The following is a 26,255-nucleotide window of genomic DNA, read 5'->3' on the forward strand; positions in this document are numbered from 1 at the left end:
GCTACAATTTTTCAAACTTTTGCCTTGCAGTTGGTTTTCTTCTTTCACTGTCATAAAATTTCTACAAAAGAATTAAGGTCAATAGAATTCGGATATCCTTCACAGAAGATTGGAAGAAAGCCAGCTGCAAGTATAATTGCACTTTTCCTCTAAATGAACATCCATGCGTAGGGAAGGTCCTCTGGGACTGAAGATCTCACATTTCAGGATTACTTTATGCATTGCTATTTCCTACAACTTTCTATATGGAATTTCATCTTTGTATAGGGAAATTGTGTGTACTGTCACCTAAAGAAAGGAGTAAAGTTAGTTTAGAAACAAACTTTAACCCCCTGATGCAAGAGGTCAAAATGTCTCTGAATGATTGCTCAAAAGCTGAACTGGTTTGGGAAAATAGCAACAATTGAAACCAACATAATTCCAAAATCCTTATACCTCTTCCAAGTTCTTTCAGCTTATATTGTATTGAAGACTCCAAAATTAACAGAGGACAAAATATGCTAAATCTGTTTACTGTATTCATGAGGAGAAGAGATCACAGATAATAAAAGATATTATGAACAAATTAATCAAGGAGGAGTGTGTATTCCCGATTTGGGATGGTGCTGCCAAGACTTTCAGGTAAAACAAATCCTAGGGTTAATTAAAAATGATAATACCAAACAGTGGAGGAAGATGGAAGTACAAAAGGTTAACATCAATAAAAGAGGGGGGGGCGATGCCTTTCCAACACCCCCAAAATAATCATTTTTCAAATAACTCTGAAAATGTGGCAAAAAAAGAGTGAGCCAGTGGGTCCCAGGAATTTCACCCTTAATGCCTTATTTAGGCTACCCTTTTTATCATTCCGATAAATATAATAAATTTAAAGATTGAGAAATTAGAGATGTGAGCAAATTAAAAGATTTCTATATCAGTACACAACAAAAATCAGGGCAACAAATCGAAACACATTTATGGGACATCTTAATTGGTATCAACATCCATCAGCCTGGGAATGCTCTCATGTCCACTGCTGTGCCCGAAACACCAGGAATGTATTTTATAGTCTTCCCATTGTGGGAAGACTAGGAACCTTACTTTTAAATTCAGGGTTGTTGACGATTGTGCATGTCATCATATCCTTGAGGCTAAACTGCTGTGGTATACTCTACGGGGGGGGGGGGTCACCACTGATGAGTGTTGGGAAGCTTTAGCTGATTTGGAATGTGACAGCCGACATTCTTGGACAGGGTCCACATGAAGAGATTAGTGTGCTCTGTATGGACACACACCCCAGAGAGCTCTCGCCCAGAGCAGTGTTGCAAGATCCGGGTGCTCAGGAAATGGCCAATGAGGCCAGATGGAGCAGACAAAAAGGCAGACAAACCAGCAGCCAATGGCCATCCATACTGTACTCTCAGTGAGGAGAAAGGATAGTTCCCACCCACACCACATTCCCACCCATACCATGGGACCCAGGGAAGGGAGGAGTCAGAGGCAAAATGTGGAGTGGGCCAAACAAGCATGCTAAGCAATGCATGTTGACCATTGAAAAAGGCAGACCCTTCCTCCCTAGACAGGGGCAGGGCAGATCTATGTGTGTTTCCATGAAAGAAAAACAGATGCACATGGAGTTAAACACAGCAGTTCCTGAGCGGGATGCAGGGGAAGGGTGTTTCTGGCACACCCAAAGGCTTTTTCTGTAGCAGTGCCTAGATTTTGGCATGCTCTCCCCAAGGAGACATGTATGACATTGACTTTATACTTCTTCTTTTTTTACGCCTAGGTTTACCTAGGCATTTTAATTACATTTTAGTTGGAACTGTGTTTTTCTGTATTTTTGTTTTGTGTATGCATATATCTATAAAGATATTATATATTATACAGTTACGTTGTGTGAATTCTTTTATTCACACTTTTGTACACAGCCCTGAAATGATCTGATAAAGGGGAATTAAGAAATATGATGGATGGATGGATGGATGGATGGATGGATGGATGGATGGATGGATGGATCGATCGATCGATCGATCGATCGATCGATCTTGGGCCCTCAGTGCTGGAAAGGCAATCCATGGGACCAGCTTTCTTCCTTTGGGGATCTGATGTGGGGCAGGTGGTGCTGGCTTATCAGTGGGGCTTGAATATCTTCTCCCACCCACTGTCAGCCTAGTGGAGCCATCTGGAACAATGGATGGTTAGTAGCCATTAAGAACCTTAGGCTCAATGATAAGCTATGGATAGTCTTATTTTCCATAGATAGCCTTATCCTCCTTGAATTTGTCAATGGAAAATAACATTATCAATGGCTTATCACCAGAAAGTATCACCAACAGGTCCATAGGAAATTTTATTACCTGGATTAATTGTCTGTGAACTTTTGTAATACTGTAATCACAGAATTTTGACTTGGATGTCATACATCTAAAAAAACATAACCTCTCCTTTGTCTTCCTGCAGTCAATCAAAGTGTCGCTAAACCCTCACCTAACTGTGCCTTCTGTCTAATGTACAGTGGTACCTTGGGTTAAGAACTTAATTCGTTCTGGAGGTCCGTTCTTAACCTGAAACTGTTTTTAACCTGAGGTACCACTTTAGCTAATGGGTCCTCCTGCCACTGCCACGCCGCCGGAACACGATTTCTGTTCTCATCCTGAAGCAAAGTTCTTAACCCGAGGTACTATTTCTGGGTTAGCGGAGTCTGTAACCTGAAGCGTCTGTAACCCAAGGTACCACTTTATTTATGAAGAGGGTGTTCAGAGAAATGTTTTTGCCCAGTAACCATTTCTGAGCATCATTCAAAAAATCTCTGATCATTTTGCTTGGCCTGAGCAGCCTAGGCCTAAAATAGTATTTGGGCGAAATGGATGTTATTCTAGGGACTTGATCAGAGGAGTTTTATTTTGCTTCATGTGTTATATGTTGTAGGACTTTGCTTAAAACACACACACACACACACACACACACACACACACACACACACAGAAGGAAATGCTTTAAAACAACCAGCAGTGGGAGAAGTGTGTGTACTTCATGGGAGCTGTGAATCAAGTTATGGAGTTTGCTTTAGGGCTAAAAACTCCATCCACACCCAACTCTAGTAATCTAGTCACCTTGTGCTGAACCAGAAATCTGACAATAGCTTTGAAATTGAGGTCCCATTCAGAATTGTTTAGTTGAGCATAATGGGAGTTGGAAGCTTCTTCACCCACTCATCTCTTGGAATTTGGTTTTGTTTACATCTCCTTGCACTGTGAGACCTGCCAGGGAGACCTTGTATTGCATACTGTAGGCCTAATTCTCTTGCCAGAAGTTAAAGGAATGCTGTTACTGAAGTTGTGCCATGGACTTGGCCTGGTGGGGTGCACTTGTGTGGGTTTAACAGGAAGCCTACAGTAGCTGGGTACAGGAAAGGACCAAAATGCTGGGAACAGTCTGCATTTTAGGGCTATTTATACCAGTGTGAGTTGTTCCCTTACTGGTCCTCTCAGCTATTTGTGTCCCACGACTTGGAGCATTGCTCCTCTCCGACCTTTTCTTCCATTCTCCTTTATTTTTAACATCACCCTTTCCTTCAACTGGGTGGCTCTCATGAGGAAAGAAGAAAGGGGTGAGTGGGAATCATTATGTATCTCTCCTGACCTGAGCTCTGGGTGAGGACTGTGTTTTTAGTGGGGCAGGAAGTGCTAGAGTCCAGTTCTCTTGTTGTGGTGCAATTTAGTGAAGGCTTCCCAGTCTGTTTTTCAGGCCACATTTAATTAGGAAGCTGCCTTATATGAGGTCTGAGTATTGCACATAGTTATTAAACTATGGAACCCGCTGCCACAGGAGGCAGTGATGGCCTACTTAAAGGTAAAGGTAAAGGTACCCCTGCCCGTACGGGCCAGTCTTGACAGACTCTGGGGTTGTGCGCCCATCTCACTTAAGAGGCCAGGGGCCAGCGCTGTCCGGAGACACTTCCGGGTCACGTGGCCAGCGTGACATCGCTGCTCTGGCGAGCCAGAGCCGCACACGGAAACGCCGTTTACCTTCCCGCCAGTAAGCGGTCCCTATTTATCTACTTGCACCCAGAGGTGCTTTCGAACTGCTAGGTTGGCAGGCGCTGGGACCGAGCAGCAGGAGCGCACCCCGCCGCAGGGATTCGAACCGCCGACCTTTCGATCGGCAAGTCCTAGGCGCTGAGGCTTTAACCCACAGCGCCACCTGCGTCCCAGGTGGCCTACTTAGATGGCTTTAAAAGACGACTGGACAGATTCATGGAGAAGGCTATCAATGGCTCCTAGCCATGATGTGTATGCTCTGCCTCCACAGCTGGAGGCAGTAATGGTTCTGAATACCAATTGCTGGAGAGCACAGGAAGGGTGAGCACTGTTTGGCTCAAATCCTGCTTGATGGTTTCCCACAGGCATCCAGTTGGCCACTATGAGGGCAGGATGCTGGACTAGATGGGCCATTGGCTTTAGCACCAGGTGCTTCTTACGCTTAGCTCAGTATTGCCTCTTCTGACTGGCAACAGCTCTCCAGTGGCTCAGGCAGAGAAATTTCCCACCCCCTTCTTCCTCCTCCTTTTTCAACTGGAGATCCTAGAGCTTGAACCTGGGGCCTGCTCCACCACTGGACTATGATCCCACCTGTTATGTCTGTCCATTAGGATTAGATTGTTGTACACAAAACCTGCTCTTGAAGTTTACTTTCATTTTTGTAATTTAATGCACTGGCTTTGAACCTTGCTGTGGTTTCTGCACACCCACCCACCCACCCCTCCTTACTCTTTCTTATTCTCCTACAACCTTGAAGCAGCTTCTGGAATCAGATTCAAGCTCATTTATGGATCCATTCTTTAGCAGGACTACCTTGAGGTGCTGCAGAGAAGCATCCACTGCTGCCTTTCATCCAGGTGGGTTATATGAAATGCGTACACACCATGACAGTGCAATGAAGCTTGTCCCCTCCCCAAAGCCACATTCTTTATACCTGCTGACTGCATAGGCTGCTTCTTGCACTAACTGGGAACCTCTCCCAGCATCAGCAACTTAGGCAGGAGCTGTTACCTAAGGAGGAACCTGTCTAGGGTTGCCAACTTTTTCTCCAGGCAGGGCTCCTCTACTTTTAATGGCTACATGTTCGGCAGGTAAAAATTTTCCTATCTCCTTCTCTAGGCTGCGTAAAAGTTTCAGCTTCAAAGCATGGAAGCCCTTTTAGGATAAAAGTTGGTCACACTATTTAGGTGCCTCTCCTTTAGATCTTGCCACCACCAAAATGTACGTAGGAACAGATTAAGAGGTAGATAAAAGCAAAACCCCTGAATTGTATATAGTGTTGCAATGTCTTTCTGGAGGGGAGACAGAATATGGTGAAACTGCCATGGCTCATTTATTTCATAACATTTGTATACTGCTTTAAAAACAAATAACCTCAAAGCGGTTTTATTATTAACAATATAACACACCTTTCCTCTAAGGAGCTGAAAGTGGCATGCACAGTTATTGTCATTGCCCCCCCCTTTTATACTTACAGTCACAACAACCTTGTGAGGTAATGGGGGGGGGTGAGAAGCAGACTGGAGCCAAGGCCACTCAGGGAGCTGCATGGGAGTTGATTCATCCCACGCTCTATCCACTAGGCCACTCTTATCTCCCCTGTACGTGCTACTAAATTTCAAGGCAGAGATTCCCTATAACTCGCTAGTAAGCTGAGGCACAAAGCCTTTTAAAGGGGAGCCAGAGACAGGAATAGGAAAGGCCCAGGAGGGAGGCAGCCCCTGCCGCCTTACAACATCAACTTTGATGGACTGGTCATGTTGTGCAGATGCCTGATTATTGTCTTCCAAAGCAACTACCTCTATTCCAAACTTTAAAATGGAAAGTGTAATACTGGTGGTCAACAAAAGAGGTTTAAAGACTGTTTCAAGGCAAATTTTTAAAAATGTAGTATAAACACCAACAATTGGGAAACACTGGCCTGCGAGCGCTCCCACTGGAGAACAACCTTTACCAAAGGTGTCATGGGCTTTGAAGACACTAGAACTCAGGACGCAAGGGAGAAAAGTGCTAAGAGGAAGGCAGGCTTGGCAAATCCACACCGTGATCAACTCCCGCCGGGAAACCTGGGTCCCTACTGTGGAAGGACGCGTGGATCCAGAATTGGCCTCCACAGTCACTTACGGACTCATTGTATGCTAGAAAGATGAAACGCCGAGAGAGAGATTCCCCGCGCCCGCTCAGCATAGGCGCTACCACGAGGAGGCTCTAGGTGGCTACCTAGGGCAGGCCAGCAAGCTGGGGAAGAGGCGCTCTGACCGCAGGAGAAGGGCAAAGACGTTCCCAACGCCGCCGCCGCCATGGTGTGCGTATGTGCTTGAACTCCTCAAACAGCAGAGGGCCGGAGAAAGCAGGAAGCTCCGATACAGGGAGGAGTAAGAGAACCGCCAAACAAGGGGGGGTTGATCTCAGCGGCACTGGCGGTGGCGGCTCGGTGTAAACCGTACAGGAGGTGGGTGGCGAGTACGCAGGGCTTTCCGTGGCCCGAGCAAACCGGCGCACTCGCCCGAAGTGGAGCCCAGGAGCGCCGCTTGCACGGAGAACACAGCCGCGGACTGCTCTCCTCGCAGCGAAAGCGCCGGCATAAGCCAAAGAAGTGAAGCTGGTAAAGGAGGAGGAGGAGCGTTTTTTTCAATCCGAAGTGCTAGTGCGGGGCGCAAGGTTGCAGCCCCTGTTAGGCGGCTTCTCCTTTGGTGGCGCTGAGGGCTCGGCGGCCTCGTCTAGCGCTGTGGAGGACCGGGCTGCCTCTAAGGTAGCGGTGGGTGTAACGACCCCCTCGGGGCCGAGGAGCTCTGCGTAATAGTGAAGAGACGCATTCACACCTTACAGTTGAAGCACGCGGCCTCCCCGCCCCCAATCTTGGGAACTGTAGTTTGCACCCACACCCGAGCTTTGGTTCCCGGCGCCCTTAACGAACTACAGTTCCCCCAGTTCTTTGGAGGAAACGGTGTGATTTAAATGTATGGTGTGGGTGTGACCATTACGAAGCAGGTAGCTCCTCATTCGGATCTCGCCGATGTCGCAAACCCGTTAGGCAGTATATAAATTGTATGAAATAAGAATAAATTAAAAATTCAGGAAAACCAGCAGAGTTTTGTGAACCTTAACGATTTAACAGGCCTAAAGCTTTTAAGAGCTACAGTCTACTTCATCAAATAGAAGTGAAGTTCATGAAAACATGATCCACATAGTCAACATCAGTCTGTGAAGGTGCCACAAGCCTCCTCATTTTGCTGCAAGAGTCCTACAGTGCAATCCTAACCATTGTCAGAAGTAAATCTGAATTTAGCAGAGCATACTCGGAGGTCAACAGAATTAAGGTTGGAGCCTAAAAGGACTACCATTATGGAAATCATCGTTTGCATGGATGACAACTAAAACACTTTGCAAATGTTAATTATTATCACTATTGATGAGATCTCCCAGGAGGTGCTATAAACCACCATCTCCCAACAGGAAGTGGAACTTGCCTAGATTGGGGACATACTGAGAGCAACAGCTCAAGACACAAATATGGGGAAACATGAAATCTAATAAAAATGGATTTTCTGGTGTCTGAACTGTACCAGCCCTATCTGGTAGTTATTTCCTACCCCCCCTACCCCACTTTCAGAGACAGGGAAGGATAGGATTGTCTTTATGGAATAGAAACCCAGGAGGAGCAAGGAGCTTGCTTAATGAAAGCAAACTGAGGCCTTATCTGCTAGCTAGGACTTACCAGGGTTCTTGGGTTGCCATCTGGAGACATTTATTCTGGGTACAAGTAAGCTAATGGCTTTCATGAGAGCTTTGCTGCAGCTCTAGGGTGGATATGGGAGGTGGAGGAGTGGGTGGGAAGGACCTCTCAATGGGGGTCTGGGCTGCAGAATCTGGGGCTCAGATTAAAACACTGCACACACACACTCTTTCTCTCACACACATACACTCTCACACTGTTTCCATGCCCTGGCAGTGCTCCAGTCTCACACTACAATGGGCTGCTGTTTTCAGTCTTCTGACACAGCTGGCAGCTTGATGGGAACAGCTGGTTGCCTGAAAGGGAATGTGGAGTGGTCCTTGGCTTTAGGTTGGGGGGCCCCCCAATAGGGGCTGAGCGACTGAGCTTCTCCACCTCTCCAGCCTAGCTGTTGTTGAGTGAAGCGGCAGCCAGTTATGCACAGAACTGGAAAGGATGGAGAATTGCCCTAGCAAAGCTGTTCTCCCAGAACAGACCTTTATGATGTGGGGGGATCAGAGAGAAACACAGGGGCCTTGAACAAAAAAATGTAACTGGAGGAAAAGGTCTTCCCAGGGCATAGCCTGAGAACGTACAATGCCACCATCTTGCTGAGGTTAACCAGGCCTGGTTCAGTGGAGTGCTTGAATGGGAGAGAGACTGCTTTGGAACCCCATGTACACTGCCTTGAGTTCTGTGATGGAAGAAAAGTGGGACATGTACTAAATAACATAAATACTTTAAATAAAACTTCCATGTAGAATTCATGGGCATTTAGCAGACTGCTGGACCACTTTTGTTTTCTTTGGCCCTCATTCCGGTATCCAAGGTCTGGTTTTTCTTGCTGTGTGGTTGACTTATTTTTCTCTTGCTTTTTTGAAATTGTATTTATCGTTTCGCAGTAGTTTCTTGCCCCTGCAGTGAAGGATTGCTGGTGGGAACATAACCCTTTGCCAAACCAAGTGGGAGCTAGTGTGAAATATTGTAGTGGTGAGGTGGATGGGGGAAACTGGGTTGAAATCCCTGTTCAGCCACGAAGTTCATTGGTTCATCCAATTATTTATTATAGTTTGGGGAATGGCTGACACTCAGAGACAGAGCACACAGTTGGCAAGCTGAAGATCCCGACTCTACTTCTCAGCATCTTCAGGAAGGTGTGGGGAAACCTCCCGTCTGAAATCATGAAAAGTCACTGGCGGTCAGTGAATTTATTACATTTATATCTCACCTTTCCAACAAGCTCAAAGTGCCATATGTGGTTCTCTCCCTCCTCATTTAATCCTGGAAACAAGCCTATGAAGTAAGTAAGGCTAAGAAGCAATGACTGGCCCAAGGTCATCCAGTGAGGTGCATGGCCAAGTGGAGATTTGAACCCTGATCTCCCAGGTCCTAGTCTATCAGTTGCATGAACAGAAGGCAGCTTACACAACTGAGTTTTCTTTTCCTCCTGTGCCCCCTGAAAAGGTATTCTGGAGGGTTAAAGAGGGACCTGGCTACTGTACATTGTGGGAAGTGTCATATGGGGCTGCAGTGGGAGGAAGCTGAAATCTGAAATCAGGTGGATGAGCCCTGCATCAACGAGTGTCGCCTCCAGATTGTCAGGCAAATACCAATAAATTTAGCTTTGCGCCACTAAAGTGGATTAAAGCGCTCTGGCACCCTACTGGAAAAAATCCACTTAAAACATGGACTTTTTGCAGTTAAGAAAGCATTACCTTGAAAAGTGTGGGATGAATAATGATTAATAGGTAGATCTATAAACGCTGCAATAGGAAATTGGGGTGAATGTTCATTATTGTATAACCTCTCCACAAACAAATTGGTATGAATGCTCAATAAAGACCGGACATATACAATAGTACCTCGGGTTACATACGCTTCAGGTTACACACTCCGCTAACCCAGAAATAGTGCTTCAGGTTAAGAACTTTGTTTCAGGAGAAGAACAGAAATAGGGCTCCAGTGGCGCGGCAGCAGCAAGAGGCCCCATTAGCTAAAGTGGTGCTTCAGGTTAAGAACAGTTTCAGGTTAAGAACGGACCTCCGGAACGAATTAAGTACTTAACCTGAGGTACCACTGTAGTCTAAACTCCACATAAACGTTGTGCAAGTGAATCTGGATGAATGCTCAACAAACTATCTGTCTAGAGAAGCACAAGTACTGTGTAGCACCTCTCTTGTTTTCTGACTATTTCTAAACCCAACTTTGAAGCAGGAATGTGAACATTAGAAGAGCCTAGGTTGAAAATATTTAAAAAAAAAACCCCAAAAAACAAGGCATTACACTTCTGTAAAACAAGAAAATCCTAAAAAAAATATTAAAAAAAAAGAAGAGCCTAGGTTGATCAGACCATAGAGATTAAAAAGCTAGCATCCTGTTTGCCACAGATGCCAACTATATGCCCCTGGGAAACTCTCAAGCAGGACACAAGGGCAATAGCCCTCTCCTGCCAAGGCATACTACCTCTGCTCAGGGAGACACCATATCCCCTACCCAGACAGCATGAGTAGAGTGGGTGCCCAATAGTGCTTCCAGACTACCCACTTTCTCTGGAATTTACATGCTTTTATGTACTCCGTTGTTAAAGGATCCACCAGGGTTGCTGCAAAACTCTTTGCATTTTAGTGTTTTCCCCGTTGCTCTCCTACCTTTTTACAGGCCGGGTTTGTGGCTGGTTTTTCTGACTTTCAGTGCCAACTTTTCATGTCTGGACTAGCAGTTGCTACTGATGCACCTGGTGAGAGGAAGGGTGTATGAGACAGTTGGTGACATGGTTAATGGGGCCTTGCCTTGCTGCCTCCCCCCCCCTACATTTCCAGGATACAGTACTACCACCACCATCACCAGTCCTGGGCCCTGGAAGGGATTTTGAAAAGGCAGACCTCTGCAAATCAGCTCTCTGGCAATGGGAGTAGGAACAAAGGAAGCCACCTTTGCCCAATTCAAGCCACTGGTCCCACTATCTCAGCACTGTCAACACTGTCTGGCAGCAGCTCTCAGACCAGGAATCTTTCCCAGACCTACCTGGGAGATGCCAGGGATTGAACCATGCAAAGCAGGATTCTCTAGCACTGAGCCACAGCCCTTCCTGAATGAAATTGGACCTGGAATCTATGAGTAGGGTTGGGTGGCATGAAGACAAGGCTGTCTCGAGACATTTTGCTACCTGGGGAAAAGGCAAAGGTGGCGCCTTTCCCCACTCCATGGACAAAAGCCTACCAGACTGGCAGCTGAATCATACTTAAGCACAGCACTTCAAAAGACCCCAGGGCATATGATAAGGATTTTGTAACATTGGCCTTTTACCTTACTAGAAGAATGCATGTGAAACACTTTGAGCACTTAGAAAGAGTGTTGAATAAATACTAGAGTGATATAAATCATGTTGTAGCCAAAACATCCAGCAAATACTTAAAGCGCCCAGGAAGAAGACTGTGAGTCAGGGAACTCCGGGGTTGCTATATTTCTTATTTCACAGAGCAACTTCTCACATTGCTGGAGAACCTGCCTAGAGACCATAACTAACATCTTCTGTTTCAGAACATCACAGCTCTCTGGGTTAAATACCACAGTGCTGGCTTGTGGCTTGTTTTCTTTCTGACCTGTGCTCCTACAAGAGGCATTATTCACACATCCCCTGGCTGCTATGGAGTTAGTAATGTGGGGCTAGATGCAAGTGAGCATGAATACAAAGGATTGGAGAGTGAGGTTGTCAGGATAGATCACGGCGCATTGGCGTCACTGTTCACGTGTCTGATCTGGCAGAAGGCTAAGGGAGAAACCCCTGGTCAACAGCTTAAACGGAAGGTATTTTGCATGCCCTGGTGACTGACTCCTTCTTTGCACCAGAGAAGCAGGAGTGGCCTTTGTTTTCACCAGCAGAAGGGAAAAGACTCAGTTGTTACTCTCCTTCCTATTCTGGGCCCCTCCAAGCTGTTGGGGTGGGAATGTATTCTGCAACATATCATTGATACAATAATAGTGCATTAATGGGGTATATATACTGCACCACCTTCCAGTAAATAACTCATTCCACTTTTTCTGTGATGTTTCCCCAGTGTTGCTGCCTTACTGCAGTCTGAAGGGACACACTTGCACTCTCCTGCAACAAACGTGGGACTCAAAGGAAACCTGGAACATTTGCGGCGTAAAAGCAACAGGATTTCAGCGGGATGTTCCATGCATTGATTAGAAAGGAAGTGTGGCATAACTGTTCTGAAACTTTTACAGGCATGAATGGTACTGAAACGGGTCGCATATGAAGTGCCCTGATCCAATCATAAACATAAATCATAACGAATGCACAATAAAAAAAGGAGGCCTCGCAGCCCCTGACCCTCCTCCCACCAGTTCCTCTTCTCTGCCCTCACAATACAAGCAAAACAAAAAAGGCAGAGAGCAGTGCAGGAAGGTGAGGGAAAGGCAAGGCAAGGAGGAAAGGCAAGCCATAAGGAGGTACCCAAAAGGCAGTGCTTTTTTTTTCCTTAAAAAATGTTTAAGGGTACTCTCATTTTCCTACTCATATTGAAATACTGCCCCTCAATGACGTCAAACTTAGATTCACAAAATGTTTAGGGGTATGCTTACCCCTGTGCCCCCCCCCGAAAAAAAGGACTGCAAGAAGGAATTAATGAGAAGGAAAGTGGCCAGTGCATTTCGATAACATGAAAGTGAGGCAACTATGCCCCGGAGAAAGTTTCTTGAAATACAGTGGTACCTCAAGTTAAGTACTTAATTCGTTCCGGAGGTCCGATCTTAACCTGAAACTGTTCTTAACCTGAAGCACCACTTTAGCTAATGGGGCCTCCTGCTGCCGCCGTGCCGCTGGAGCACGATTTCTGATCTCATCCTGAAGCAAAGTTCTTAACCCGAGGTACTATTTCTGGATTAGTAGAGTCTGTAACCTGAATCGTATGTAACCCGAGGTACCACTGTAGTTTTTCTCAGTAGAGAAAGGACATCAATGTTTATGTCCTCAAATAAGGTATTTTATTTATTGCTTTATTTATTTCATTTATACATTGCTCATTCAACTAAGTTTTCTGGGCAGTTTAAATATCAACAAAACATGCAATGAATACTCTTACAAGATGTTGGAATGTGAATAGATATTTAATAGATATCCTTTCTTCCTCAGTAGAGTGCCATCCCTTTGCAGCTTAAAAGGGAATCTTAGATAGGCTAGTTTTAGCCTTCTAGTTTTAAGTAATCCAGGATTTTAAGGCAGGCTGGATTTTCCTGGTTTCCACCCCTTAAAACAACAAACACACAAAGTAGTCTTGTAAAAGATAAAAATAACATTGACTCACTCAGAATACTTTTTGAAGAGTAACAGATACAGCAGCTTTGTACAGGCAGACTTAAAATGGTAATTCAGTCTAGCTTAAAATGTAGTCTGATCTTGGAGCTCAGATATGCAGATGGTCTCACTTTGCTGGTTTGGTGAGGAAGAGGGTGTGCCCAGGCAAGTGGGAGAATATATAACGATACAGTGGTACCTCTGGTTATGAACTTAATTCATTCCAAAGGTCTGTTCTTAACCTGAGGTACCACTTTAGCTAATGGGGCCTCCCACTGCCACCACACCGCCGCCGCACGATTTCTGTTCTCATCCTGAGGTAAAGTTCTTAACCCGAGATACTACTTCCAGGTTAGTGGAATCTGTAACTCGAAGTGTTTGTAACCCGAGGTGTTTGTAACCCGAGGTACCACTGTAGCTTCCGCCTGTTACGGCACAGTGGGAATGTCTCTCACAGAGTTCTCTCTAGCAAGTTAACAGGAAACCTCTGTGAGCTTCAGAGCTGTATGTATCTAGCAAAACATGAATTGTTGGTTTGACTGCACTTTAAGTATCCCACACAAGAATCAAGTCATAAATCAGTAAGCTCAGGAACAACCCCCACCGCCCACACACAATTAAAACCAGCACCTAAAGCAATTTAAAACTGGCATAAAACCAGGAAGGGGGAGCTTGATGTGAAACCTGGAGCACCCAAAGAATATGTCATTAAAAGACCTGTGTTCACCTGTTATCTTAATAATAAAATAGACGCCCCAATTCTGCCACCTCAAATAGCCAGTGGCTGTACATTTTCTCAGGTTAAGGCCACTTCTGTGGAGAAGGGAATGTCATAGTGCAGGGCTGTAAGAGCTTGGTGCCTCCTTCCTGCTGGAGGAAAAGAGTTTGCGTATGACTGAGGCCTCCAAAGGGCATGGGAATTTGATGCCCAGGGAAAACGGGCAGGACAAGCAGTTATGTAGCACAAGCCTGTGGGTTGTGGGGGGTGTAGGATTGAGGCACAAATAAAAGAGCTAGCTGCAGAGAGCATGAGGAATACAATGGAAGATTTGAAAGGCAATGGAAATCCCAGCTATCCTTCTGTTAAGCGTAGCTGGAGAAGGGTGTGTCTCACCCACAACAGGAATATCTAAAAGCAGAGGAGTTGCAATGAACGGATGGTTTTTTTTGGCCTTCCCTTGACTGTCCCCAGGCTGATAAGTGCATGTCCTGTGGAAGGGACAAAACATCTTGCAGCTGTGCCCACATTACGCTGTTCTTTCCCACTGTGTATGTGTGTGGACGAGGAGTCTGTTTTCCTGTGTGTAGCAGAGAGAGAGAGATAAGAAGCTTACAAGATGGCACAATTCTAAGGGTCAGCTGTGGGCTGAGCGAATTCTCCAGCTGCCTATTTATGCCGCCAAAGTAGCACTATCTTCCACAAGATAGGCTCAAGGCCGGGCTTGGGAAGAAAGATGACTTAAAAAATAAGCAACAGACACTGTGGGATAAAAGCAACAGAAGCACCACTGCAGAACCATAACATAAAAGTACCAGGGTGGTGGGCGGTGGGATATTGAATCTGATTTAGCAGGCTGGATACACAGGTGGACCACCTCTGCGGGCTCATTTTGGCGGTTGGGTGGGGCCACTCATCTGTCACTCAGTTGATGTCATATGATCACACGATGCCAGGCAATTGCACTTCGAAGGAAGAATGATGATCTCATGCAAATTGCAGCTGCGAAAACCAAATCTCTTGCCGCTTTCTCTGCTGAAAGTGGGGCTTGCTTTTGGTGTTCAGCACCAACAGCAAGCCCAGCTTGTGGTAGGCATTGACTGCAATCAGGAACTTCAGTGCTGAATTGAAAACTGATCCAAGTGCGTCTTTTATTTGGTGCCAGATTTAAAACACCAAATGCAAGTGTTGCTTTCTGACTGATCCTTTGCTGCTGTGTCTGTATCTGCCTCACACCTCATGTTGTATGACATCAGGTGTAGGGCAACTGGGAGAGGTTTGGGGGAAGAAGCCTCATGGGCCCAATGGGACGCCTGGTGGGCCTAATTAGGCCTGCAGACTAGAAATTTCTTGCCCATGTTTTTGAGTAATATGACCAATTCAGGCAGGTAAGTTAGACACTTTGTTTCTCCACACAGTCCCATCCTTGTGTGGGATTTAAGGGAGGAGAAACCTGCATCTGCAGACAGGCTGGGCCCATGTTACATCCTCAGTGCCATCACAGGCATGCAGAGAAAATCAGGATAGCTTTGGAGTCCAGACAAATTACACTGAGGAGAATGAGTATATGATTTGGAAGGGCTGTATCTAGTTCTATCTCTACAGGATATCCTTTATTTGGAGGCCAAAACTACACCACAAGCAGTTTCATGATTCTTCCTCCTACTTCTTGTGGGTTTTTAAAAAATAAATAAATGAGTAGGTTGAAGTAAAAGTAAGTTGAAATTGGGAGTGGAAGACTAGTGATGTGAAGGGGTTTGCGTGTCTATGTGTATGTGTGTTACTTAATCCTTTCCCTTTCTTTCCTGTCTGCTCAAAGTCACCTTTTCCTAGCTGTTTTCAACCCAGTTAGGGAAAAGATAAAGGGTTGGGTGTCTTTTCTTTTACTGGGAGAAAAGCACTGGGATGATTTTGAGTTGACAAATGGCAGGAAAGAACCGATTAATTAGTCTCTCCTTTCCTATCCCATTCAATCGTTCCTTTTAGCTTTTTTAAAAAAATAAAAGCCAAAAGGAAGAAACACAAAAGTGTGCATCATGTATGGTTTGGCTAAAGCATCCCTCTTAGAGGTCTGCTCAACATTTCCTCAAGATTCCACAACCTCCAGATAACTTATTTCATGCCTCAACCTCTTTTATTGTTCCTATATTTAATGTCAAGTCTGCACAACTTGGTTTTCCAGGAAGCTAAACACACCCCAGTAGAAATGACAAGCATGTGGCAGGTGGTTGTAATCCCAGGAAAGCAACAAAAAACAGGAGATTTCTTGAGCCCTTGGTGAGCCCCATATATGTCTGGCAAGGGGTATTTGGCATGATGGGTAATCATGCAGTTAGAATGTTGTATCAGATGCCCACTCAGCCACAAAGTTCACTGCATGATACTGATCCTGACCTACCTTACAAGGCTGTTGTCAGGATAAAAAGGGAGGGGGGAAACCATGGACGCCACACCACCTCAGGCACCTTGCAGGAAAAGTGAGGTATAAATGTAATGAATGAATAAAGAAAGAAATAGTTGGAAACTCTTGGTTCTTGTGGATAGCAGGAATTGCCCTACTTTGTTTAGAGAAACCTTTAAAACTTGTGAAAAGTATAAGCACATTTCTTCCACACGCCTATAAATTCATCATTTGTACCTGGGGTGGCTCATCTGTGGCTGTCTGATGCTGTTGGGCTACGGCTCCCATCATCACTGACCATTGGCCATCCTGGCTGGGGCTGATGTGAATTGGAGCCAAACAACTTCTGGAGGGCCACAGGTTCGCCATCCGCTGGTCTGAACTCCTCTAGCCTTAGGACAGATAAACATATTACAAGGGAAGTGCAGGGTTTTGAACCCATCACACTATTGGGTGGGTGGGGGCATCTGCAGATGATTAGTGAGTGAGAGGGGAGATGCTTTAATCTTCGTCCAAATTCTAACTCCCCCTTGCAAATGGCCTCTCCCTAGGTTTTTAACTAGGGTATTTAAAAAAAATCATTTCCCTGAAACCAGAAATAAGCCTGGTTATGGAGATAAATAGCTTTGGGGGTGGGGTGTTTGCTGAGGAGAATAGGGGGAAAGATTCAGCTTCTTCCTGCTGCCCACCAGATTCGCCCGCAAGTCCTTCCCCTTGCCCACACATCATCTTGCCAATTTACAGTTTGCCAAGATTATGTGTAGTTCCAACCTTCCTCCAGATAGATTACATCCTGATGGATTGGCTCCTGTGGTGAATTGGACAAAGGAACTGATCCCAAGATTTAGAACCCTGCTTCCTTTGACAGCAGAGCAGTCGGTCTATCCCTGTGTGCTTTGCCAAATCATAGGTAAGTTATCTTGCCACTAAACTGCCATTGATTTGGGAAAGAGTTGAATAGTTTCACAAGTATGCATGCTGGAAGTGGAGGGGAGGGATTCAGGCTTTGCTTGGGCTAGAAGCCAGGCGTGGTGGGGAGGGGAGTGCATCTAAAGTTGAAAGATGCATCTTTTTCATCCATGTCGAAATGGGAAACAGCTGCAGCGGCTCCAGCCAAAACCCTGCTGAGCTGGGACCACCATGTGGGGGAGAGGGTGTTAGATGCAATACCACGCATGAGGAGAACTTGAATGGGGCCTCAAAAACTTCCCTGCGTCAAGTCTGCTGTACCTTGTCCGACATCTGGCATAGTATGCCTAGAAACCGTTGACAAAGCCTCTTTCTTCACCACCAGGTCTTGCTTGGGGCTAAGCGTCATTCAGGGTGAGTCCTAGCACCTATTTTTTGCTTACTCCTGGAGGATGGGAAGCAAATGACAGAGGGTTCCTGGTCATGGACAAAGTGTCCTGTCCCCCCAATATGAAGAGCTGAACCACAAATACTTTGTGATTAGAAAGTTGAAGGGGTCCCCCCCTCGAGATGAGCTTTTAGGAAGGTTTGGGTTCATATATATATATATATATATATATATATATATATATATATATATCGGGGCATGTGCGCACATGCACACAAACAGACTGAGTACGGCTTGTACCTGACTCACTTGTTTTGAGCACTTAGAGGAACCTGTTCATGGTCTCGGCCTGCCTCCTTCATGTACTCCAGCCATGATAACCTGCCACACCCATGCTGAGGCCTGCCCAGGCTTGCCACTGCTGTGACCAGACCCTCTTATCCACAAGTGTTTGCCCTTTGGAGTCCTCCTAGGTACTCCACACACAAACTCCAATGCTCCTGTTCTCCTTTTCTATGCCATTTCTAGTCATGATAGGTGCCCCTCCCCCCGGACTACCTGCACTCCCTTCCTCCACTGAGAAGCTGGTCGCTTGTTGGTATAAATGGCAAAGAAAATAAACAGATGCCTCTGAACTGGAAGCCTGGGGAAGCAGAGGGCAGCGACTGGGCTGGAAGGAAGCGGAGAGAGAAGGCAGTGACGCAACTGGGTGGCAGGTCTTCCCCAAATCCTCAGAACACTGCACGACCATCTTGAGTTCAGTGATGACTGTGTGCTATAAAACAAGGTCTCCATCATTTTTGACCTGCTTCTGCTCACTCACAAAGGAAAAGAATTATGGGTCGGTTGGTTTACAGCTAGGAATTCAGGAGGTGAGATTGATGGGAGAGGCTGTCAATGATCTCAGGAGCCTGGAAGAAGCTGAAAGGGAAGGGTACCCCCTGAGGCTGGTCAGCATAGCAGCTCATGCTATAGCAGCAGGGTGTGGAGGGAGAGGATGTGGATTTGCCGAGGACAAAAGCTGGCACTGGTGGCCATTATGGAACACCTGCCGTAAGGAAAGGCAGCAAGGTAAAGCTGGGCACATTTACTGTGTGTATTCTCCTGTGCTTTTGTATGTCCTCTTCTGTGAAGCTTTGAATCTAGAATCTGGCAGAGGGCTGGGATTCCAGAGAATCAGCTTTCAGTTAAAACAAAAAAAAAGTTTCTAGCCTTCATGATTGCGAAGGAAGAAAAGGAATGCCTGCTAAAAGCTCAGGGGAAACAGGAGAGTTTTGATGGCATTTCTGAATGGCCACAGCTCCCTGAAGCCCCTGCCGTGGTCTTGTTCCTCTACCATGCGCCTGCATTGCCCACTCCATGCGCTCCTCCTTCTTCCCTGCTGCAAGAGGTTGGGGGGGGGGGGGTTGCAATAATCCAAGCATTGCAATCAAAATAAACAAGTATGCAAATAAAGTAACTATGTAAACTTTATTGATATACACAATATATCACAAATGTAGAATAAGAATAAACTTGGTTCGGGATTTGTATTTTTAGAGTCAAACCATGTACAGTAAAATGTCTTAAATCACTCCAGTGTATACCAGATGAATGGTCTGCCAGGGAGCCCAGTTCAAGCCCAATAGCTTATATGCTGACATACAACATCTCTACTATCTCAGCAGTAAGCACCTGCCAGCTTAGCTATGCAAAACACACTTACACCAAAATAAAAACTTAGCATGATGGTTGTAGATACAGCCTGAAGGTTACCAAATCCAATTTCTTGCACTAATTTTCTAAGAGATAGCGTGAAACTTTGTCTTTCCACCTTGGGATCCTACTTAGTGGTAACAAGTACATCTTTGAATGCTCAGGCTGGACCTTCCTTGGGCCACTGAGCCATCACAACCATTTGTTATTAATTTAGGGTTAGAGAGCAAGACTTTGATACATTTTTGACTCCAACATTTTTCTCTTTACAATTTGTGTGACATGCAGAGAGAAAAACAAAAAGAAAGACACACACTTGTGCCCATAGCATATGAGAAATAAACATTAGCTAGATGAACTTGGTTGGGGTCAGTGTGCTCAAACCCTGGGAAGAGCAAGGGAGGGCTCACTCACACCCATCTGAAGGAGCAGTGCAGCTTTCCAGGTCCCAGAGCATATGTCATTTAATTTTTAATTTGTATACCACCTTCCCATCTTGCTGTACTTAAGGTGGTTTCCAAGCCACAAAAATGACAACACAATTTTATTGTATATTTATGTGCCAAAAGGGAACATTGTAGATGTTCTCTTTTGACTATATGGTAGGATATTTATTCTCTTGTTTTTATTATGCATTTTGTTTTTTTTTATATTTGAATTTCAACAACCTCAGATATGCAGATGACACAACCTTGATGGCAGAAAGTGAGGAGGAATTAAAGAACCTTTTAATGAGGATGAAAGAGGAGAGCACAAAATATGGTCTGAAGATCAACATAAAAAAACCCCTAAGATCAAGACCACTGGTCCCATCACCTCCTGGCAAATACGGTAGAAGGGGAAGAAATGGAGGCAGTGAGAGATTTTACTTTCTTGGGTTCATGATCACTGCAGATGGTGACAGCAGTCACGAAATTAAAAGATGTCTGCTTCTTGGAAGGAAAAGCAATGACAAACCTAGACAGCATCTTAAAAAGCAGAGACATCACCTTTCTGACAAAGGTCCATATAGTTAAAACTATGGTTTTCCCAGTAGTGATGTATGGAAGTGAGAGCTGGACCATAAAGAAGGCTGATTGCTGAAGAATTGATGCTTTTGAATTATGGTGCTGGGGGAGACTCTTGAGAGTCCCATGGACTGCAAGAAGATCAAACCTATCCATTCTGAAGGAAATCAGCCCTGAGTACTCACTGGAAGGACAGATCATGAAGCTGAGGCTCCAATACTTTGGCCACCTACCTCATGAGAAGAGAAGACTCCCTGGAAAAGACCCTGATGTTGGGAAAGATGGAGGGCACAAGGAGAAGGGGATGACAGAGGATGAGATGGTTGGATAGTGTTCTTTTTTTTAAATAATATTTTTTATTGGTTTTTTAACAAAAAGACAAACAAAACACAAAACAAAAACATATAAAAACATTTAAAACATGACTTCCCCATACCTCCCTTTCACTGCATCCTTGTTTTACAACTCTTTAGCAACCCTTCAGTCAATTTCTCTAGTAGTTTTCTTTAAATTTCCGTAATGTTAATGTTTACAGCTGTAATTCTCTATTTCTTACCCCTAGACATCTTGTCAGTCCTCAATTTTACAACAATTTTTAAGATATATTTTAAATTTCTTCCAGTCCTCTTCCACTGTCTCTTTCCCCTGGTCGCGGATTCTGCCGGTCATCTCTGCCAGTCCCATAAAGTCAATCACCTTTGTCTGTCATTCTTCCAGAGTAGGTAGTTCTTGCATCTTCCAATACTTTGCCAACAGGATCCTTGCTGCTGTGGTCGCATACATAAAAAAAGTCCTATCCTTCCTTGGCACCAACTGGCCGACCATGCCCAAGAGAAAAGCCTCCGGTTTCTTTATAAATGTCCACTTAAGGACTTTTTTAATTTCATTATAGATCATTTCCCAAAAGGCTTTGATCTTTGGGCAGGTCCACCAAAGGTGATAGAAAGTACCTTCAGACTCATTACATTTCCAACATTTATTATTGGGCAAATGGTAGATTTTTGCAAGCTTGACTGGGGTCATGTACCACCTATAGATCATTTTCATTATGTTCTCTTTTAAGGCACTACATGCCGTAAACTTAATACCGGTGGTCCATAACTGTTCCCAGTCAGCAAACATAATGTCATGACCGATATCCTGTGCCCATTTAATCATAGCTGATTTAACCGTTTCCTCCTGTGTATTCCATTTCAACAGCAAGTTATACATTCTAGATAAATTCTTAGTATTGGGTTCTAGCAGTTCTGTTTCTAACTTTGACCTCTCCTTCTGAAATCCTAATTTCCTGTCCTGCTTAAATGTCTCATTTATCTGATAGTAATGTAACCAATCTCGAACTTTAAACTTTAGCTTCTCATAACTCTGGAGTTTAAACTTTTCACCATCTTGTTCTAGGATTTCACAATATTTTGGCCAGTTAGGTTCCATGTTTAATTTTTTCACCGCCTTGGCTTCCATTGGTGACAACCACCTAGGGGTTTTACTTTCCAACAAATCTTTGTATCGAATCCAAACATTATACAAAGCTTTCCTAATAATATGGTTTTTAAAGCCTTTATGCACCTTTACCTTGTCATACCATAGATATGCATGCCAACCAAGGTTATTATCATACCCTTCTAAGTCCAAAATGTCTGTGTCTTCAAGGAGTAGCCAGTGTTTCAACCAGCAAAAAGCCGCTGATTCATAATAGAGTCTTAAGTCCGGCAGGGCAAAACCCCCTCTATCTTTTGCGTCAGTTAAAATCTTAAATTTTATTCTGGGCTTTTTGCCCTGCCAGACAAATTTAGATATATCTTTCTGCCACCTCTTGAAGCAGTCCATCTTGTCTAGAATGGACAGCACATATACTAAAAAAGGTTGGATAGTGTTCTTAAAGCTACCAGCATGAGTTTGACCAAACTGTGGAAGCAGTGGAAGACAGGAGTGCCTGGCGTGCTCTGGTCCATGGGGTCACAAAGAGTCGGACACGACAAAACAACAACAATATTTGAATTTTACGTTGTGAACCTCCCTGAGATCTATGGGTATAGGGTGGTATACAAATGTAGTAATAATAATATAATTTAGCATGTGTAAGGGCACATGCTTAGCATGCAAAATGTCCCCATTATCTCCAGGTACTCTGTAAGGCACTTCTACCTGATACCTAGGAAAGCTTCTGCATCAGGGTAACAGACAATACAGTACCAAGGCTCTATCTGCACAAAAATTCAAAGCAGTATCATACCACTTTAAATAGTCATGTCTTTCCCCAAAGAATATTGGCTTTGTTAAGGGTACTGAGAGTTGTTAGGAGACCCCACCCTCCATTCCCCTCACAGTTCCCAGAGTTCCCTGGGAAGTGGTATTGGCTGCTAAACCACTCTGGAAATTGTAGCTCTCCTAACAACTCTCAGTACTCTTAACAAACTACCATTCCTGGGATTCTTTGGGGGGGGGGGGAAACCATGATTGTTCAAAGTGGTACAGAATCATAGAATTATCTAGTCCAACTCTGCAATGTGGAAATCTTTTGCCCAATGTGGGGCTCAAACCCACAGCCCTGAGATTAAGAGACCCTTGCTCTACTGACTGAGCTATCCTCAGGTGTGATACTGCTTTAACTGCATAGTGCAGATGGAGCCTGGGTTAGATGGACCAGTGGTCTGACTGGGTATAAGGCAGCTTTCCATGTTCCAAACATGTAAGACAAAACAAAAGCCTGTTCAGCTGACAATGTTCATTCTTGTCTTGGGCCTGGAGGCAGGAAGATCAAAGCAAACTTAGGCTTGCATCTGGGCTTGCAGAGAAGAAAACTTGTGAAGCAACCAAACAAAAACAAAACAACCTTGCAAAACACAGAAGGTTGATTCAGGGATCCCCAGTGCCAGTGCATTAACATTTGATATCCATCCTTGCGGTGACTGTGGTGGGCCAGATTGTGAATGGTGGAATGCCTAAGGAATGTATGGAGTGGCACTGCCACCTTTTATAAACTTGCCCCTTTCCTGTGCCTTTAGCAGCAGCATGACATGCAGAACAACAAGCGTCAGAAAATTAACATCATGGAAATAAAGGGACAGGGAAAGTTTCACCAGCAGTTTCGAGTGTGCTCAGCAGCTATTAAAAGTACAGAAACAGCAGCACAGTAAAAAAAGGTGGCAACCTTTATCTGCAGGGCTATGATGGAAAAACTTGAACCTGACAACTGCCTAGGCTCACTTCCTAAGCTTGAGAACCACTTTCCTAATACTGTGATGTTATCCTGCAACTCTTCACAGCCAGCATCAGACTCAATTGGAAATACTTTCTGTTTCCAGTTTTGGCTACTTCTATAACCAGCAGTCTTTTCCAGGGTACTGAACAATACATTCTGCTTCCACATGGAAATGTGTAACACCCGAAAATCTAATTTGTCTTGCCTGTGATTACACCAGTTCTATGACTGATCAGTGCCTGCAGGTCTCTCTTATTGTTTGGCCTTTCAAACTGAATAGATAATAGCAGGTAGCCAAACTATTTATTGTAGTCACTCTGGACACATGACCTTTCACTTTTTATACTATAAACGTATGCTTGCCTACTCAGAAGGAAGTCCCACTGAGTACAATGGGACTTACTCCCAAGTAAGTGTGTTAGAAGATTGGAGCGTTAGGGTCATTGACAGCGGCTTTGTGTGTGTGTGTGAGAGAGAGAGAGAGAGAGAGAGAGAGCGTGCGAGCAGTAATGGAAGATTGCACAGTCTGCAGCACGGTCTGTTGTAGTGCATGCACCACTTCCCAGTTTGTGTGTGGGCTTGCACTATTTAAAGAGGAACAAGGGTTCCAATTATTGGTTTGTCTGCACAGACTTCCCATGCCTCTTCCCCTATTGTTGAATTTTCACCTTTCTCTCTATTCTCTTTAGGGCCAATTCATACAATACAGTGGTACCTCGGGTTAAGTTCCAGAGGTCTGTTCTTAACCTGAAACTGTTCTTAACTTGAAGCACCACTTTTAGCTAATGGGGCTTCCCGCTGCTGTCGTGCTGATGGAGCACGATTTCTGTTCTCATCCTGAAGCAAAGTTCTTAACCCGAGGTAATATTTCTGGGTTAGCGGAGTCTGTAACCTGAAGCATATGTAACCTGAAGCGTATGTAACCTGAGGTACCACTGTATCCAGAAAATAAGTTTTCTACTTGTCTGCCACTGGAAGTCTCCTAGTGCTCTTTGTAATTAGTGAAGTGTGGAAACATAGTGCACCGCATGTGTCTTTCTTTCTAACATCAATGGGTTTTGCTGGAAGGCACTTATAGTAGAAAAATGGAAAACTCTTGCCCCGATAAGGCTGAAAATCTGTACACACTTAACTGAAGTAAGCCCATTGAACTCAGTGAGGTTTACTTCTGAGTAGACAGGACTGCACTGCAAGTGTGAAATGGCTCTCACTAATTTCTTTCAGCAGAAGTTAAAGCCTGCCTACATCATGATACCAGGGCCCAGCTTCTCGTTTTGAAGTTCCATCTGCCTTTTTGTGCCACACCACACTTAGGAGGGTCTGTGGCTGCCCAGGTGCACACCACTATTCATTCAGAAAATAAACATCTGAGGCAGAACTGTAGAGAGTAGAAATTGCAAATGTATGAAATTTCTGTAAATTGCTTAGTATAGAGATGATGCAAGGCAAAATGGAATTGACTAATGATGTATTCTTTTACATGCCAACTCAGAAGTCAGTCCTTGGTGGTGGGCATACTGAGACTGCAACCTTGCTGTGGGGCAGGATGCACCTTAAGGCCACCCCTTTTATTTTATCCAAGGCCTATGACACCAGCCAATTCAATCTGTATAATTTTGCAATCTCCATTTGGATTATTGATCTCAGCATTTCAAATTCTCAGCTTTATGACATCAGCAAATTCCACCAACACATTCCTGATTCTATTGCCAAGGTTGCTAGCAAACATGGGATGAAATTTGTGTCCCATGAGACAAGGAACCATCTCTTTCTGCTCCTAGCCTAACTTTTGTCGCTTCTACAGATGATCTGGTAGCAAACAACTTGTTAAACAAAAACAGCAACTGAGTTTTAAAGTATTTTCTGTCATTGATCAGTGGTGGCCTGTTTGACAAAAACATAAACAGCTAGCTTCTAACTTAGATTTTGATGTGTTGTTCCTCCTGATTTTCGCCCATTCAAAGGGCCCCTAATTAAAGCAGCACATGCTCTTTCTACTCTTCTTATAATTCATTAGTGGAAAAATACAGGTGCCATTGTGTGGGGTGGGGGGTGGGGCAGGGGCAGAGAATCAGGGACCTGCGCAGAGTCTCACACACACAGAGCAAAGTCAGGAGCTGCATTGCTCACGAATACAAACCTGTGAGAAGTGATTTCACACAGTGGCAACATGTGACTTGCATTCCCTTACTAAGAAGGTACCCTTCTCGCACGGCTTCTTGGCTTTGAGAACTGGCTCCTGTGACCAAGTCTCTGCACTTTCTGCAATCCCACATGGTATTAATTCATGGTGCAGTGAACACTGTAATTCATTGCCGAAATCCTTCCCCCCGTACCACTGCATGTTCACCATATTTTTGTTTTAAATGGGTTGTTAGCCACCTCAAACTGAGATGGGTGGGATAAAAATCACTTAACGGAATACATGCATTTTACTGCACTGTTACCAACAACCTTCCAAGCTAAAGGATCTAGATCTAGGGATGCAGTGAAGCAGCTGCCCAGTTACTACAGCATGAGTCCCAAGTTACAGTACGTAGCAAGTAGGACCCTACCACAAAATGTTGCAGGGTACCCTCTGTGTGCATGTGTGGTCACCCCGCCCCCAAAATAGATGGGCAGTGCCATTCAAATGGTGTGTGTATGCTGCGTCTTGTAATCAATTATGCAATTCAAGTTGGCACCCCTGCTGCCTACCCTGATCCTTTTGAGTGGCAAAAACAGGGACTGAAGCTGGGGCCATCTGCTTATGCTCTACCATGAAGCGAGGGCCCTCTCCATTTTGTTGGTACTAAAATGTACATGCTAACTAGCAGTTACAGGGTAGAAGCAGAGCAGAAGCAATTTCCACTCAGCCTCAATTTTGTCTGATTTTGAAAAATCAATGTAATGAGGATAA

The 26,255-nt window shown here is 44.7% G+C and overlaps 3 long non-coding RNA genes across 4 annotated transcripts; 2 read left to right on the forward strand and 1 right to left on the reverse strand.

Moving 5' to 3' along the window:
- The first annotated feature begins 5,946 nt into the window (after window positions 1–5,946).
- On the forward strand, window positions 5,947–11,882 carry LOC310838562. Of its 2 annotated transcripts, none has more exons than XR_014561040.1 (3): window positions 5,947–6,397; window positions 8,807–8,935; window positions 11,796–11,882. It is a non-coding gene; the product is annotated as an uncharacterized lncRNA (long non-coding RNA). The 2 variants fall into 2 exon arrangements; XR_014561041.1 differs by lacking the exon at window positions 11,796–11,882 and adding an exon at window positions 10,557–11,117.
- LOC310838563 lies at window positions 8,777–10,571 on the reverse strand. The gene is made up of 2 exons (XR_014561042.1): window positions 10,386–10,571; window positions 8,777–8,910 (listed from the first exon to the last, which is right to left on the reverse strand). It is a non-coding gene; the product is annotated as an uncharacterized lncRNA (long non-coding RNA).
- Window positions 11,883–23,895: 12,013 nt separating the features above from the next.
- LOC310838564 lies at window positions 23,896–25,349 on the forward strand. The gene is made up of 2 exons (XR_014561043.1): window positions 23,896–24,067; window positions 24,302–25,349. It is a non-coding gene; the product is annotated as an uncharacterized lncRNA (long non-coding RNA).
- The last annotated feature ends 906 nt before the right edge of the window (window positions 25,350–26,255 follow it).

Source organism: Podarcis gaigeae (genome assembly GCF_964106915.1).
Source record: "Podarcis gaigeae genome assembly, chromosome: 2".
Taxonomy (NCBI): Eukaryota; Metazoa; Chordata; class Lepidosauria; order Squamata; family Lacertidae; genus Podarcis; species Podarcis gaigeae.